The sequence below is a fragment of the Neovison vison genome, chromosome 2, assembly GCF_020171115.1.
Source record: "Neovison vison isolate M4711 chromosome 2, ASM_NN_V1, whole genome shotgun sequence".
NCBI lineage: Eukaryota > Metazoa > Chordata > Mammalia > Carnivora > Mustelidae > Neogale > Neogale vison.
In genome coordinates this window covers 79,813,189-79,829,235 of record NC_058092.1, presented here as the reverse complement: position 1 = coordinate 79,829,235, position 16,047 = coordinate 79,813,189, and the positions used below count along the sequence as shown (strand labels likewise).

At 39.5% G+C, this 16,047-nt stretch overlaps 1 pseudogene; it reads left to right on the top strand.

Moving 5' to 3' along the window:
* Positions 1–603: 603 nt before the first annotated feature.
* Positions 604–2,059, top strand: LOC122899154 (annotated as a pseudogene).
* Positions 2,060–16,047: the final 13,988 nt, after the last annotated feature.

Genomic DNA, 16,047 nt, shown 5'->3' with positions numbered 1-16,047 from the left:
CAAAGAACTTACAGTCTTGTAGGGATCTTACTAGAGATACACAGTGGTAAGCACATAGTAGTAGTACTTAATCTGGAGGGAGGATGTCATTAGGGAACTCTTCTTGGGGGAAGCGATATCTAAATTGAAACCTACATGGCTATTTCTTAAAGAATAAACACCAGGAAAAGCAAAAAGCTTTCCCTTACTTGAAACTAATATATTTTTTAAGGAAAACATGAATTGTATAATTGTTAACTCTTTTTGCTTTGAACCCTAATAATTTCAATTTTGCAACTTAACTCTAATTATGTAGGACCTGATAGATTGCGTATCTTTATTCCAAATGTCTCCTGGTTTTGCTTTTCTTTCTGTCCTTTTCCTGATTTTTAAAGATTATTTTTCTGTTCCAAATTATACATGTTTCTGAAGCTACCTCAGAGAGCAGTCTCTTTTGCTTATATTTGAAAACAGGAACAAAAAAAGAGTCCCATATTGAGCTGGATCAGGGATGACTCTAACTTCATCAAAAATGGTCTTAAGGAGCTTTTCCACTTTATACATGGAGGGGTCCATATGGCATTGGTCTGTATTCCCATCACAGCTTAAAGGGAAACTTTCACAATGTCTGGAGCCCTTGATGTCCTGCAAATTAAAGAGTAGAATGTCCTCAAATTCCCTGCAGCAGGGACTCACTTGGGTGGCACCAACCTTGACTTCCAAATGGAACAGTACAGCTACAAAAAGGAAAGTGATGGCATCTACATCATACATCAGAAGAGAACCTGGGAGAAGCTTCTGCTGGCAGCTTGTGCCATTGTGGCCATTGAAGACCCAGCTGATGTCAGTGTCCTGTCCTCCAGGATTACTGGCCAGCGAGCTGTGCTGAATTTTGCTGCTGCTATAGGAACCGCTCCCATTGCTGGAGGCTTCACTCCTGGAAGCTTCACTAACCAGATCCAGGCAGTCTTTGGAGAGCCGAGACTGCTGGTGGCTACTGATCCCAGGGCTGACCACCAGCCTCATACAGAGGCCTTATGTTAAACTGCCCATCGTCACTCTGTGTAACACAGACTCTCCTCTTCACTACGTGGACATCGCCATCCCTTGCTACACAAGGGAGCTCACTCAGTGAGTCTAATGTGTATGCTGGCCTGGGAAGTTCAGTGCATGTGTAGCACCATTCCTCATGAGCACCCCTGGGAGGTCATGTCTGATCTCTACTTCTAAGAGATCCTGAAGAGATTGAAAAAGAAGGGCAGGTTGCTGCTGAGAACTCTGTGACCAGGGAGGGATTTCAGGGTGGATGGACTGTTCTAGCCCCTGAGCTCACTGCTACTCAACCCGAGGTTGCAGACTGGTTTGAAGGTGCCCTTGGTGCCTAGTCAGCAGTTCCCTACTGAAGACAGGAGCGCCCACCCTGCCTCGGAAGACTGGTCTGCAGCTCCCACTGCTCAGGCCACGGGATGGGTAGGAACGACCACTGAGTGGTCTTCCTCTTCCACAAAGGCAAACAAAATGGAAAGAAGGTTGATGGAAAATAAAGTTTCTAAAAAAAAAAAGGTCTTAAGGAGGGTCTAACTTTCATCTCTGCTACCACCCATTAGTCCCTGAGGGAGAGTGATGTAGGGGAAGGTGAAGTGGCGTCAGAGATATGCTTAAATCCCAGATCTGACAACATTGGTATCAATCTTAGTTTGAAATCCTATGGAAAGAATTTCCAGGGACTCCAGGATCTTTTCCTGAATTATAACCAATACCTTTTTTTCATATGTTTAGCTTGAACATAAAAATAATCATTATATTAATTAAGATATATTTGGCTGCACACCAACAGAGATTTGACTCACAGTTTGTATTATTTCCCGAGGCTGCCGTAATAAAGTGCCACAAACTAGATGTCTTAAAACAAGAGAAATTAATTTTCTCACAGTTCTGGAGGAGAAAAACCCCAAATCAGAGTGTCAGCACGGTCATTCTTCCTCCAGAAAGCTTCCTCCAGAAGCTTTTGAAGAAAACTTTTCCTTACCTCTTCCAGCTTCCAGTGGCTCCAGGCATTCCTCGGATTGTCACTGCATAATTCCAATCTCTGCCTCCAGGTTCACATTGCCCTTCTCCAGTGCTTCTATTTTTCTCCTCTGTGCATCTCTCCTCTGTGTGTGCATGGTTTTTTTTTTTAAAGCTTTATTTATTTACTGGGGCCCCTGGGTGGCTCAGTTGGTCAAGTATCTGATTTTGGCTCAGGTCATAATTTGGGGGTACTGTGATAGAGCCTCACATCATTGGGATCCATGCTCAGTGGGGAGTCTGCTTATTCCTTTGCATTTTCCTGTGCCCCTCCCCCAATTCATGCATGTGCACACATGCTCACTTTCTCTCAAATGAATAAAATCTTTAAAAAAATTATTTACTTTAGAAAAAGAGTGAACATGTGAGCAGGGGGAGGGGTAGAGGGAGAGGGAGAGAAGCAGACATCCCTAAGCATGGAGCTTGATCCCACAAACCTGAGATCATGACCTGAGATCATGACCTAAGCTGAAACCAAAAGTCAGACACTTAACCCAGTGAGTCACCTAGACACCCCACTTTGGTGTGTCTTTTATGAGGATACTTGTCACTGGATTAAGGGCTCACCTGGATAATCCAGGATAATCTTATTCTAAGATCCTTAATTTGATTCTATCTGCAAAGATCTTTCTCCAGATAAGGTCACATTCATAGGTTCTGGGGGTTAGGACATAGGCATATCTTTTTGGGGTCACCATTCAACCACACAGTAGATTAAACAATGAAGATATTTCAACTATCTTTCATAAGATGAAGTCTGTATGTGACAGGTAATTTAAGATTGGTAAGGCTCAATGATCTCATCAAAGATGCAGACTCTGTCTTTCCCCCTCCACAATTCTCAGCATGTTATTTTTTGTTCTCAAACCTTTGGCTTTATGATTACAGGGGACAGCTGCCCCAATTCCTGGCTTCACATCCCTTACAGATGTAAGTAAATATAGATGTAAGTAAATATAGTAAATATAGTAAATATACTATAGAAAGTAGGAAGACCTCTCCCCAAAGCCTCTGCAGCTTCCCTCTATGCCCCCTCATGCTCAACTGAAATGTATTATTGTCAAAGGGGAATGGGGATGCCATGACTGCCTCAGATCTATCAAGATACATGCCTTGGGGTACACTGCCGCATTGAAACTTGAGTTTTGATAATGAAAAAGGGGAGGCATTTGTTGCATAAGCAACTAGCATTTGCTACAATTTCTAAATGTTTCCTGAATATTACTAATAAAAAAAAGTCACCAATCCTTTTATCTACCAATTTACATAAATTCTTTCAACCTTATAACATCTACTATATGTTGGGTACTGTGATAGAAGCAGGAGTCTCAAGATCATCAAGGAGCCTTTGGTTGAGCTGAATAAGAGATATGAATACCAATCATTCCAGGACAGCATGACAAATTCTATGTTCGAGATATGTGCATGGTACAGTGGGGGAACAGAATAGGTTGTAGCATCAGGAAAGGCAACCCTTGAGTTTTTGAGAAGCGGTTAAACCGATAAAAGATGGAGGTGAGTAATGGTACTCTAGAGAGAGAAAAGAACATGTCTGAAAGACAAAGATGATTGGAGAACCCTGCTATACCTTTGTGGAACTACAAAAGTTTTACTATGGCTGGAGTGGAGAACTGTGTAGGTAGCAGGAAGGCAGGTCAAGCCATAAAGATGGGTGGGAGCTAGATGAAGAGGATGCTAAAATAAGATGACACTTGATACCAAAATTGATGGGGAGTTATTGAAGGGTTTCAATCAAAGGAATAATCAAATTCGACTGTTTTAGGATTACCCTGACAGTAGATGGATGTATCTGACTGCATTACCAGATAGATGGTGATGCCCTTCCTAAAAATGGCAAGTACAAATGGAGGAATAAGAATTGGGAAAAAGATACTGAGTTGAGGTGTGTGTTTCGAAGTTTGAAATACCTGGCCCGAAGGATCCTTCTCTCTTTCACTCTCTCTCTCTCGCCTTCTAATTTACATGCAATCTATCATGTCTTATGGACTTATAGGCCTCATTTTTTTGGTCTTATTTTCCTTGTTTTAAAAAAATATGCCCTTGGATTAGAAAGGAATAGACCAAAATATTACCAGTGGCTGTCCCTGTGGTGAGATTAAATGACTTCAAGAAAATACTTTTCGGTATTTCCCCAAGTGAGCACTTTACACACGTTTAAAGACCAAGAAACCTTCGATTTTAACTGCCTGAGACATATTCATTCCAGAGCCAGTATTTTTTCCCTGAGACATGGCATCTTCTTGAGTAACTTTAAGTAAATGTTAATGCTGAGTTTCTTATTGTCAATTAAATTTTAAAATTTCACCATTTGCTTATTTTTGGTAAACTTCCAAAATCTTAGCAACACACCACAATTTTGCAATCATTTGCTTATCATCAGTCTTTCCCCATGGATTAGGAATACCTCCTAGGGAAAAAAAAATCTGGCCTTGTTCATCTTGGTAGACCCAAGACCTAAATATTCAGTGAATAGATATTTAATAAAATTTTGCTGAATTGGAATGTATAATATGCATCTTTGTGTTCCTAGTGCCAAGCACAGTGCCAATGTCCAAAAGACATTAATGAAACTATATTTCAACTTTTGGGCAATATTCCACCAAAGTCATACTGTCACAGGGTGGCAAAAATAAAATTCCATTTTCTCAAACAGTATCTTTTTGTCTTTGTATCTTATGTGTATATCAATACATTTACATACACATATTTATATGTACACATACATAATTTTCTCATCTAATAAGCTTAAAGATCCTTCGACCTCTGTACCTTTGAAAGACTGCCAAGTCAGGAAATTTTTCTAATTTGCCATTAAAAAAACAGGCTGAAAGTTACCTAAGATCACTAGTACTCTAGTTTTAGACATTGGTTCAAAAAAAAGCTCTTATATATTGTATCAACTATGTAAAAGCTTAAGATAGAAACTTCTCCATCCTAAAATTCTCGTCTGGGCACAACTATAGCAAGAGCTGTAATTACTATATTCCTTTTGGAAGCTAGGGTTATAAGGCCATGTACCAGATACTGTGATGTGACAGCATCATCCACACAATTTTATTGTATTGCAAGTTAGAAATTTCCTTGGACTCCCTAGCCGGAAGGAATCCTAGTCAGGATTCAGTCAAAGCAGGCATATGCAAAGAGACTGGATAGCTAAAGGAAGATAGAAACAATCTTCTAGCTCGGGCAGTGGTGACATCAAATTGCACCCTGTTGTCCCTAACAGTCAGCTCCTCTAGCATCTGGATAGCAGTTAAACATGGGTTCCTAGTAGTTTGAATCAGCAGCATGGAGCAGAGGAGCACAATTCCTTTAAGTCATGGGGTCTTGCACATAGATCAATGGAACAGAATGGAGAGCCCAGAAACAGACCCTCAACTCTATGGTCAACTAATCTTCAACAAAGCAGGAAAGAATGTCCAAAGGAAAAAAAGACAGTCTCTTCAACAAATGGTGTTGGGAAAATTGGACAGCCACATGCAGAAGAATGAAACTGGACCATTTCCTAACACCACACACAAAAATAGACTCAAAATGGATGAAAGACCTCAATATGACACAGGAATCCATCAAAATCCTTAAGAACACAGGCAGCAACCTCTTCAACCTTAGTGACAACAACTTCTTCCCAGAAACATCGCCAAAGGCAAGGGAAGCAAGGGCAAAAATGAACTATTGGGACTTTAACAAGATCAAAAGCTTTTGCACAGCAAAGGAAACAGTCAACAAAACCAAAAGACAACCGACAAAATGGGAGAAGATATTTGCAAATGACTATCAGATAAAGGGCTAGTATCCAAAATCTATAAAGAACTTATCAAACTCAACACCCAAAGAACAAATAATACAATCAAGAAATGAGCAGAGAACATGAACAGACATTTCTGCAAAGAAGATATCCAGATGGCCAACAGACACATGAAAAAGTGCTCCACGTCACTCAGCATCAGGGAAATACAAATAAAAACCACAATGAGATACCACCTGACACCAGTCAGAATGGCTAAAATTAAGCCAGGAAACGACAGATGCTGATGAGGATGCAAAGAAAGGGGAACCCTCCTACACTGTTGGTGGGAATGCAAGCTGGTGCAGCCACTCTGGAAAACGGCATGGAGTTTCCTCAAAAACTTGAAAATAGAGCCATCTTACAACCCAGCAATCGCACTACTGGGTATTTACCCTAAAGATACAAATGTAATGATCTGAAAGGGCACGTGCACCCGAATGTTTATAGCAGCAATGTCCACAATAGCCAAACTATGGAAAGAACCTAGATGTCCATCAACAGATGAATGGATAAAGAAGAGGTGATATATATATATATACATACACACACACACACACAATGGAATACTATGCAGCCATTAAAAGAAATGAAATCTTGCCATTTCCAATGATGTGGTTGGAACTAGAGGGTATTATGTTGAGCAAAATAAGCCAATCAGAGAAAGACAATTATCATATGATCTCCCTGATATGAGGAAGTTGAGAGGCAGGGTGGAGGGTTTGGGGGTAGGAAAGGAAAAAATGAAACAAGATGGGATCGGGAGGGAGACAAACTGTAAGAGACTCTTAATCTCATGAAACAAATTGAGGGTTCCTGGGGGAAGAGAGGGTAGGGAGAGGGTGGCTGGCTTATGGACATTTGGGGTGTGTGTGATATAGTGTGTGCTATGAAGTGTGTAAACCTGACAATTTGCAGACCTGTACCCCTTGGGCAAATGGTGCATTATATGTTAATAAAAGTAATTAATAAAAATAAAAGTCACAGGGTCATGGATGAGTTGAATTTTGCCAACAACTGTGGGCTTCAGGGAAAGAAGCAGCTTCTTATAGTTCTTCATCACTGGGCAACATGGACCTCCTTTAGCTCCTCCAGCCTTTCCAACAACTTCATTACCTAATTTCCATATTAAATCCCTCCTGCCTAAAATACCTCAAGTAGCTCCCACTTCTTAAAATTTTTATTTAAATTCAATTTAGTTAACATATAGTGTGTTATTAGTTTCAAAGGTAGAAATAAGTGATTCATCAGTTGCATACAACAGCCAGTGCTCACTACATCAAATGCTCTCCTTAATGCCCATCAACCAATTACCCGATACCCCCAGCACCTCTACTTCAGCAACCCTCGGTTTCTTTCCTATAGTTAAGAGTTTTTCATGGTTTCCTCCCCTCTGTTATTTTATTTTAAATTATTTTTATTAACATATAATGTATTATTTGCCCCAGGGATACCTGCATGTGAATCATCAAGTTTACACGTTTCACAGCACTCACCACAGCCCATACCCTCCCCAATGTCCATAACTCAACACCCTATCCCTAATCCCCCACCTCCCAGCAACCCTCAGTTTATTTCATGAGATTAAGAGTCTCTTATGGTTTGTCTCCCTCATGATCCCATCTTGCTCCCTCTCTGTTTTTATCTTATTTTATTTTCTTTCCCTTCCCCTTGCTCACATGTTTTGTCTCTTAATTTCCACATATGAGTAAATAAAATGGTATTTCTCTTTCTCTGACTTAATGTCACTTAGCATAATACAATCTAGTTTCATCCATGTCGTTGCAAATGACAAGATTTCATTCTTTTTGATGGCTGAATAATATTCCAGTGTATATAAATACCACATCTTCTTTTCTGGACTCTTTCCATATTTTGGCTATTGTGGACATTGCTACTATAAACATTGGGGTGCATGTGCCCCTTTGAATCACTATGTTCGTATCTTTTGGATAAATAGATAGCAGTATACTTGCTAGATTATGGGATAATCCTATTTTTAACTTTCTGAGGAAATTCCATACTGTTTTCCAGAGTGGCTGCACAGTTTGCATTGCTAGAACAGTGTCAGATGATTCCCTTTTCTCCACATCCTTGTCAACACTTGTTGTTTCCTGAGTTAGTCATTTTAGCCATTCTGACCACTGTAAGGTGGTATCTCATTGTGGTTTTGATTTGCATTTCGCTGATGCAGGGTGATGTTGAGCATTTTTTCATGTGTCTGTTGGCCATTTGAATGTCTTCTTTGGAGAAATGCCTGTTCATGTCTTCTGCCCATTTCTTTTTTTTTTTTTTAAAGGCAAGGAACTGGATTTTTTTTTTTTTTTAAAGATTTTATTTATCTATTTGACAGAGAGAGACACAGCCAGAGGGGGAGTGGAAGCAGGCTTCATGCCGAGCAGGGAGCCTGATGTGGGGCTTGATCCCAGGACCCTAGGATCATGACCTGAGCCAAAGGCAGACACTTAACGACTGAGCCACCCAGGTGCCCCTTTCTGCCCATTTCTTGACTGAATTTTTTGTTTCTTAGTTGTTAAGTCTGATAAGTTCTTTATAGATTTTGGCTACTAGCCCTTTATCTGATACAATATCTGTGAATATCTTCTCCCATTCTGTAGGTTGCCTTTTAGTTTTATTGTTTCTCTTACTGTACCAAAGCTTATCTTGATGAAGTCCCAATGGTTCATTTTTGCTTTTGTTTCCTTTGCCTCTGGAGACATGTCTAGCAAGAAGTTGCTATGGCCAAAGTCAAAGATATTGTTGCTTGTGTTCTCTTCTAGGATTTTTTTTTTTTTTAGATTTCATTTATTTATTTGACAGACAGAGATCACAAGTAGGCAGAGCAGCAGGCACAGAGAGAGAGAGAGGGGGAAGCAGGCTCCCTGCTAAGCAGAGAGCCTGATGCGGGGCTCGATCCCTGAGATCATGACCCCAGCTGAAGGCAGAGGCTTAACCCACTGAACCACCGAGGCACCCCACTTCTAGGATTTTGATGGATTAGTTTCCATTTTCTGATTATGTTGTATAACATTTAATTTAGTGTTTTTAGAACCAGAGAATGTGCTATGCTAGGAAAATTATTTGTCCAGAAAAGTTTAAAACTTTCAGGACTAAAACACCAATTTTCTTGAAAATCTTTATTATTAAATGATTCATACATGGTCCTTTCTTCCTAAACAGAATATTTTAAAGGCATTTTTTGTCCTTTTCCATTATTATTACCACTGAATATTCACTGAGTATCTCTCTTTAGGCCCCACATTGAAGCATCAAGAACAGATGGTGTAGTACACCAGACTAAGTTAGTACTGACCACAAGCAGATATGTAGAAGTTCAATTGCAAAAACCTTCACTTTGACAGTTACTAGAGATATGGAGATGAAGATGACATGATGACACGAATGTCCCCTAGACATTTGCACAGAAAAACATGTAAGCAAACAAATTATAACAAGGAATGATAGACATAAAAATAGAAGTATGTACCACAGGCACAGACTATATGGAAAAAGCGGCAACTGACTGTTCATTGAAGGTACCAGGGAAGGCTCTAGATGTGGGCTGAAATATAAGCTGGGTCTTGTAGTTGAAGGGGAGGAAAAGAAAAAAAAAAAGGCATTTCAGAGCAAAGAAGAAGCATGTGCAAAGACAAGTATGGCAGCTGGTCTCTAAAGACAGCTCCCAACAATTCATCCTCTTCCCATATGCTTATACAGGTCTCTTCTGCTATCTGAAAATAGAGTGTTCCCATGAAAACTTTTGTAAACTGAAATGCATGAGGCAAAGGAGAAATTACTATTAATTTAGGAGAAAAAAAATTTGAGCATTCCCAGACTGAAAAAATAATCTCTCTTAGGCTTTTCTAACACCTTGGGACACATCTTGCCAACAGATGCACAAAATAAATCACAGTAAAGCAGAGATGCTCACAAACTCAGTTCAAAGCTATGGCTGCTTGATGCTGAGAAGCTAAGTGTAGTTTCCTGGGAAGGAGTTAGTGATGCTACTCTCTGCTCAGCGTGCCCATTGCCTGTATAAGGACTCTCTGCCAAACAAACCTGAATGCTATTTTCCCTTTTCACCTTTTTTTGTAAAAGCAAAAAGCCCCTTCAGATTTCTTTTGGTTATGGAAAACAGGTACTAATATAGGTCTTTTTAAGTTTTTATTTATTTGAGAGAGAGAACGAGAGTGATCACAGAGAGAGAGAGGGAGAAGCAGTATCGCGCTGAGCAGGGAGCCCAGTGTGCGGCTCAATCCCAGGATCCTAAGATCATGACCTGAGCTGAAGGCAGGTGCTTAACTAAGCCACCCAAATGCCTCAGTGTAGGTCTTTCTCTAAAGTGATTGGTATAACTTGAACTTTGAAAAGTGAGAGATACCTGTATCTTCTCTCTTTGAATCTGAATTGGCCCTGAAATTGCTCTGACCAATATAATGTGGTGGAAGAAATGTTCTGGGAGTTCTGAGCCCAGGGCTTGAGAGGACTGGCAGTTTCTATTTTCTTCTCTTGGGAACACTCATGAGACACTCCTTCTTAGAATCCCACCATGCTCTAAGAACTTCAAGCCATATGGAGAATCAAGGAGCTGCAAATGACCCCTCCAGCTGAGATCCCACCCAACAGGGCCAACTACCAGCCATGTAAGTGAGTTAGTTATCTTGGACATTTCATTCCAGTTGAGCCCTCAGATGATTGCAGCCTCAAACAGCATGTGAAGCAGAACCACTCAGCTGAGTCCAGCCAGTTCACAGAACTGTGATAAATAATGATTGTTGTTTTAAGCTGCTGTGTTTTAAGTGATTTCTTACACAGTAATAGGGCTTCTGCATGAGTGAAAGTTGGTAGATGAGCAGAGGTTCTGGCGAGTTCTCATATTTCCTCATCACTGGGCAATATGGTCTGCCTTTCTTTGCTGCTCTTCTAGTCTCCAATAATTTATTACCTAAAATCTTGTGTTATATCACTCTTTGCTTAAAATACCTTGAATGTCTTCTGTTTTTCTGGTTAATTACGTGGTATAACATTTTGTTATCTTGTATTCCTAGGTCCAGAGAATGTGCTATACTTGGGGCAGGTATTGGGGGGGGGGTCCTGATAATTTCAGCACTTTTGGTACTGAAATACCATATTCCTGACAGTTTTTCTTTTCTCCTCCTCCTCCTCGTCGTCCTCCTCCTCCTCCTTCTTCTTCTCCTTCTCCTTCTTTCTCCTTCTCCTTCTTCTACTTTTTAAAAAAGACTTATTTACTTAGGGGTGTCTGGGTAGTACAGTTGATTAAGCATCTGGCTTTGGCTCAGGTCATGATCCCAGGGTCCTGGGATCAAGCCCTGTGTTGGGCTCCCTGCTCAGTGGGAAGTCTACATCTCCCTCTCCCTCGGCTGCTACCCCTGCTTGTGCTTTCCCTCTGTCAAATAAAGAAACAAAATCTTAAAAAAAAAAAAAAAGAAACATATGAAGATTTATTTATTTATTTGAGAGAGAGAGAGAGAGCACACAAGCAGAGAGGGAGGGGCCGAGGGAGCAGGAGAGAATCTCAAGCCCAACTCAAGGGTCCAACTCACAACCCCAAGATTGTGACCTGAGCTGAAATCAGGAGCCTGACGCTTAACTGACTGAACCACCCAGGCACCCCTTCCAGAGTTTTTCTTAAATAAAAGGACCTTTCTTCTTTTCCATTATTATCACCATCAAATATTTACTGAGTGACCTGTATATTGTATTATAGCTCTAGGAGCAAATGGTATGGAGCATCAGGTGAAAGGAGGGCTGACCACAAGCAGATATTTATAAGTTCAATTGCAAAAAACTTTACTATATCAGTTTCTAGGGATACTGAAATAATGATGATACGGTCCCTGTTCTCTAGCACCTCCCACTGTAATACAAATAATTTGTAGACAAATAAATATAGTATGGTATCATGGGTTTGAAAATAGAAATATGTATCACAGGCACAGATAGGCAGAGAAAGAGTATCTAGGCACTGAGGCATTAGGGAAGACTTTACATAGGATCCAAACTTTACATATGGATTCCATGACATCCATAAGCTGGATCTTATGGAATGGTTAGACATTTGTCAGGTGAAGAAAAGGTCAATCTAGAGTAGGGAAGAAGCACATGAAAAGGTGGTAAAGCGTAAAAGAGATGACATTATTTAGCCCATATTCCAGGGCAACTGAGAAAGTGTAGAAAAGGTTGAATCATGTTATGAAACATACCTTATGCAATGCTTAGGAGGTTGAACTTAATACTACGATCACTGAGGAGCAGAGGAGTCTCATACACATATTTGTATTTTCAGAAATAACACTGTTAGCAATGTGACGGAGAGATCAGAACAAGGAGGGACTGGCAGCAAGACCAGTTAGGAGGCTACAGCAAGATTCAGCGGAGAACATCAAGAGGATGTGAAGTAGGATTTATAGCTGCTCAATCTCTAAAACAGCATAACTGGAATACTATGAAATAATTCCTACACTAAAGGTAGAGGCAACACCTTCTCTAAGGCTTATCTGCATACATTAATAGCTGTTGATTAATCAGCAACATTAAGAACACAATCCTTAATTTCAAAATTCTAAATATTGGGCGACTATTACCAGATCTTATCTCCTATTTGTATAATAGTAAGTTTGTTATTGGGCTATAAACAAATAGGGGCCTTGCAATTAAATTTTTTAATTTGGCCTTGATTGAGAGCTTACTCCAAAGAATTCCAATGTTCTACTACATTTGGATAAGATGAAATTCTAGAAACTTGATTCCAGGTCACATTTTCCTATAATCTTTGAAGTATTTTGATCAGAAGAGAAGTCTTATATAAAACCTGTACAATAGCAGAGACTGGCTGGCTCTGTTGGATAACATCCAACCTTGATCTGACCTCAGATCTTAATCTCAAGGTTGTGAGTTGACCCTGCACTGGGCCCCACGCTAGGTGTGCAGCCTGCTTAAAAAAAAAAAAAGAAAAAAAAAAAGCATGGGCGCCTGGGTGGCTCAGTTGGTTAAGCAACTGTCTTTGGCTCAGGTCATGATCCCAGGGTCCTGGGATTGAGTCCCACATTGGGCTTCCAGCTCCAAGGAGGAGTCTGCTTCTCACTCTGACTTCCCCTATCATGCTCTCTCTCACTGTCTCTCTCTCAAATAAATAAATAAAATCTTTAAAATAAAAAAAAAAAAAGCGGCAAAAAAGCAAGCACCTGGGTGGCTCAGTAGGTTAAACTTCTGACTCTTGATTTTAGCTCAGGTCAAGATCTCAGGGTCATGAGACTAAGCCCCATGCCCAGAGAGTTAAGATTCTCTCCCTTTCCCTTTGCCCCTCCCGCAGCTCATGCACACACACTCTCTCTTTCTCTCCTAAAAAAAAAAAAAAAAAAAAAAAAAAAAAAAAAAAAAAAACCCCACACACAAAACAAACAAACAAAAAAAACCCAAAAACCTATACAGTAAATCAACATTCTGAAATACTTTCTCTAACAATATCTTGTATTCTGCATAACATTGAATCATTTGGACAACAGTACGCAGGAAAAGGGAGACAAAAACATTACCAGACATTACCTCTGCTTCCATACTATGTGCTCTGTAATTATACTGCAATAGCACACAATTTGCGATCTTCAGGAAGGGTTATAATTTTTTAAATGACTTCAGATAAAGATATAAAGATTCATATCCCCAGTATCCCAGAGTACTTCTGGAGGGAAAGCAGAATGATCTAGTGGAAGAAACATAGTCCTTAGAACTCCTTAGATCGGTGTTCAAATTCTGATGCCTCCACTTGGTACATATTATTGCATTACTTAATTTCTTTTAAACTTAGTTCCCTTATTTATAAAATGTTTATACTTAAGACAGACCAAAATTTGGCTACTATTACATGTATGATTCAACTGTATATGCAAACCTTAGGCTTATAAAACAGACCACATTCAGTGTAACACACCAAATAAATGTTTCTGAAATAAATAACACTGTTGTATCTTAAGTATACTACTACATCCTACTACATAGATCTTGGAAGTTTATTAATGATGTAAATATGATGTTAATGGTATCTTTTTTTTTTTTAAAGATTTTATTTATTTGACAGAGAGAGATCACAAGTAGGCAGAGAGGCAGGCAGAGAGAAAGGAGGAAGCAGGCTCCCTGCTGAGCAGAGAGCCTGATGCGGGACTCGATCCCAGGACCCTGAGATCATGACCTGAGCTGAAGGCAGCGGCTTAACCCACTGAGCCACCCAGGCGCCCCGTTAATGGTATCTTTTATAGGCACAATAAAGGAAAAAGCTTAGGAAAAGCATCTTGCATCACCAAGCAACTCTGAGCCTGCCACATTTTCCTTCAGTAGTCAGAGGATCTTAAGCTGCCTTAACAGCAAGCACAGCTTCTTCTTCCATTACCAGATACATTCTTCCTAATACTATCACTTCCCCGCCACTCCCAATCTCTAGTAAAAAACCTCTCAATCACATATTTTTCTGGAAAATCTCCTTCTAGCTCCATTACTGTATTTCATGTTATTGACAAATAAATACTATTCACAAGAAGTATACAAAAGTAGGAAACTACTAGATCACATGATATTGAAAGGTAATAGCCATGGACTATAATATTGTTCTTGACATCTATTATATTATACACAAGATATAAAGTTTTGTAAGTAAAGTAAAATTCTATATGTCTCTATAAATATCTATATGTATCTTTTCATGGTACACCTGTGTTAACTAGTCTGCCACCCTGGACTATCAAGACCTAACTCTCAGAGGTGATGAGAAAATGAAATAACATAGGTGAAGATCTAGTACAAAAATGTCCCCTTCATTCATGTCGTACTTATCATATATTATAAACTATCTTTATATGTGCATTTGTACTATACTTCTTTTTTCAATTCTCAAAATACAGATCTATATGCTCAAAAAAACAGGGACCAGATATTTGTACACCTATGTCCCCAGTAGCATTATTCACAACAATGGTCAAAAGATGGAAGTGCTCCATTCATCAACAGATGAATAAACAGAATGTGGCATATACACGCCACAGAATATTTAGCTGTAAGAAGGAATGAAGTTCTGATACATGTTATGAACCTTCAAAGCATGAGGCTAAGTGAAATAAGTCAGACACAAAAGGGCAAATATTGTATGATCCCACTTATATGAGATCCCTAGAATCATTGAATTCATTAGAAATAGAAAGCAAAACAATGGTTACCAATGGCTGCAGGAAGAGAAGAACGGAGAATTATTGTTTAATGGGTACAGTATTTTAGTGTGCGATAATGAAAACGTACTGGAAATACTGGTGGTTGTAAAACAATATCCATATACTTAATGTCACTGAACTGGCTACTTAAAATGATTAAAATGGTACATTTTATATGTATATTTAAGCACAATAAAAGCAATTAAAAATACCTGTTAAAAGATATATACTGTAATGAGACAGTATACTTGATCTATCTTAAACTGGGTTTGGCTAGGATCTCTGGGTAAAAAGCAATGAGCAGGTAGATTTTTAAGAACTGGACCGGCTTTCTAGGGGCTAAAGGGATCTGCAGATGTGAAGTCAAGAGCCACCTTTAAGATTTTACTTTCCTCGGAATATATTTTAACCCTGGGCCTATTCTCTCCAAATCACGTTGCTTCTTTTTGTCTTTTTCAACTTATACCACATGTTGCTTCCAAACAGAGGTTCAATTTCAGTCTTTCCCCAGTACCCGATCCTAAAAGTAAAACCCTAGATGTTGTAAGGCGGTGGTTCTCAACAAGGGGTGATTTTGCACCACCTCTCAAGACATCTAGGAGTGTCTGGAGGCATTTTGGGGTTGTCACAAGCGGTGCTACTGGACCCTAGTACACAGAAGCCAGGGATACTACTAAACTCCTCACAACACACAGGACAGCCTCTCACAACAAAGAATAACTGACCTCAAATGCCAATAACATGGGGTTGAGAAATCCTAAGGAGTTCTAAGAAATTCTAAGGTTTTACTAAGTTGCTTAATTTCTGGTAGAAATTGATTATAAGTTAAAAGTTGCTTTCTTTGCTTCCCTACTTTCTCTTTTCACTTATATCTTGTATAGGGAAAAACCAAATTTAAGTATATATGTAAGAGTACATCTTTTATTTTGAGGAAATAGGAGACGGATCAGTAGTAATGCTGGGGTGGGGGAGTAG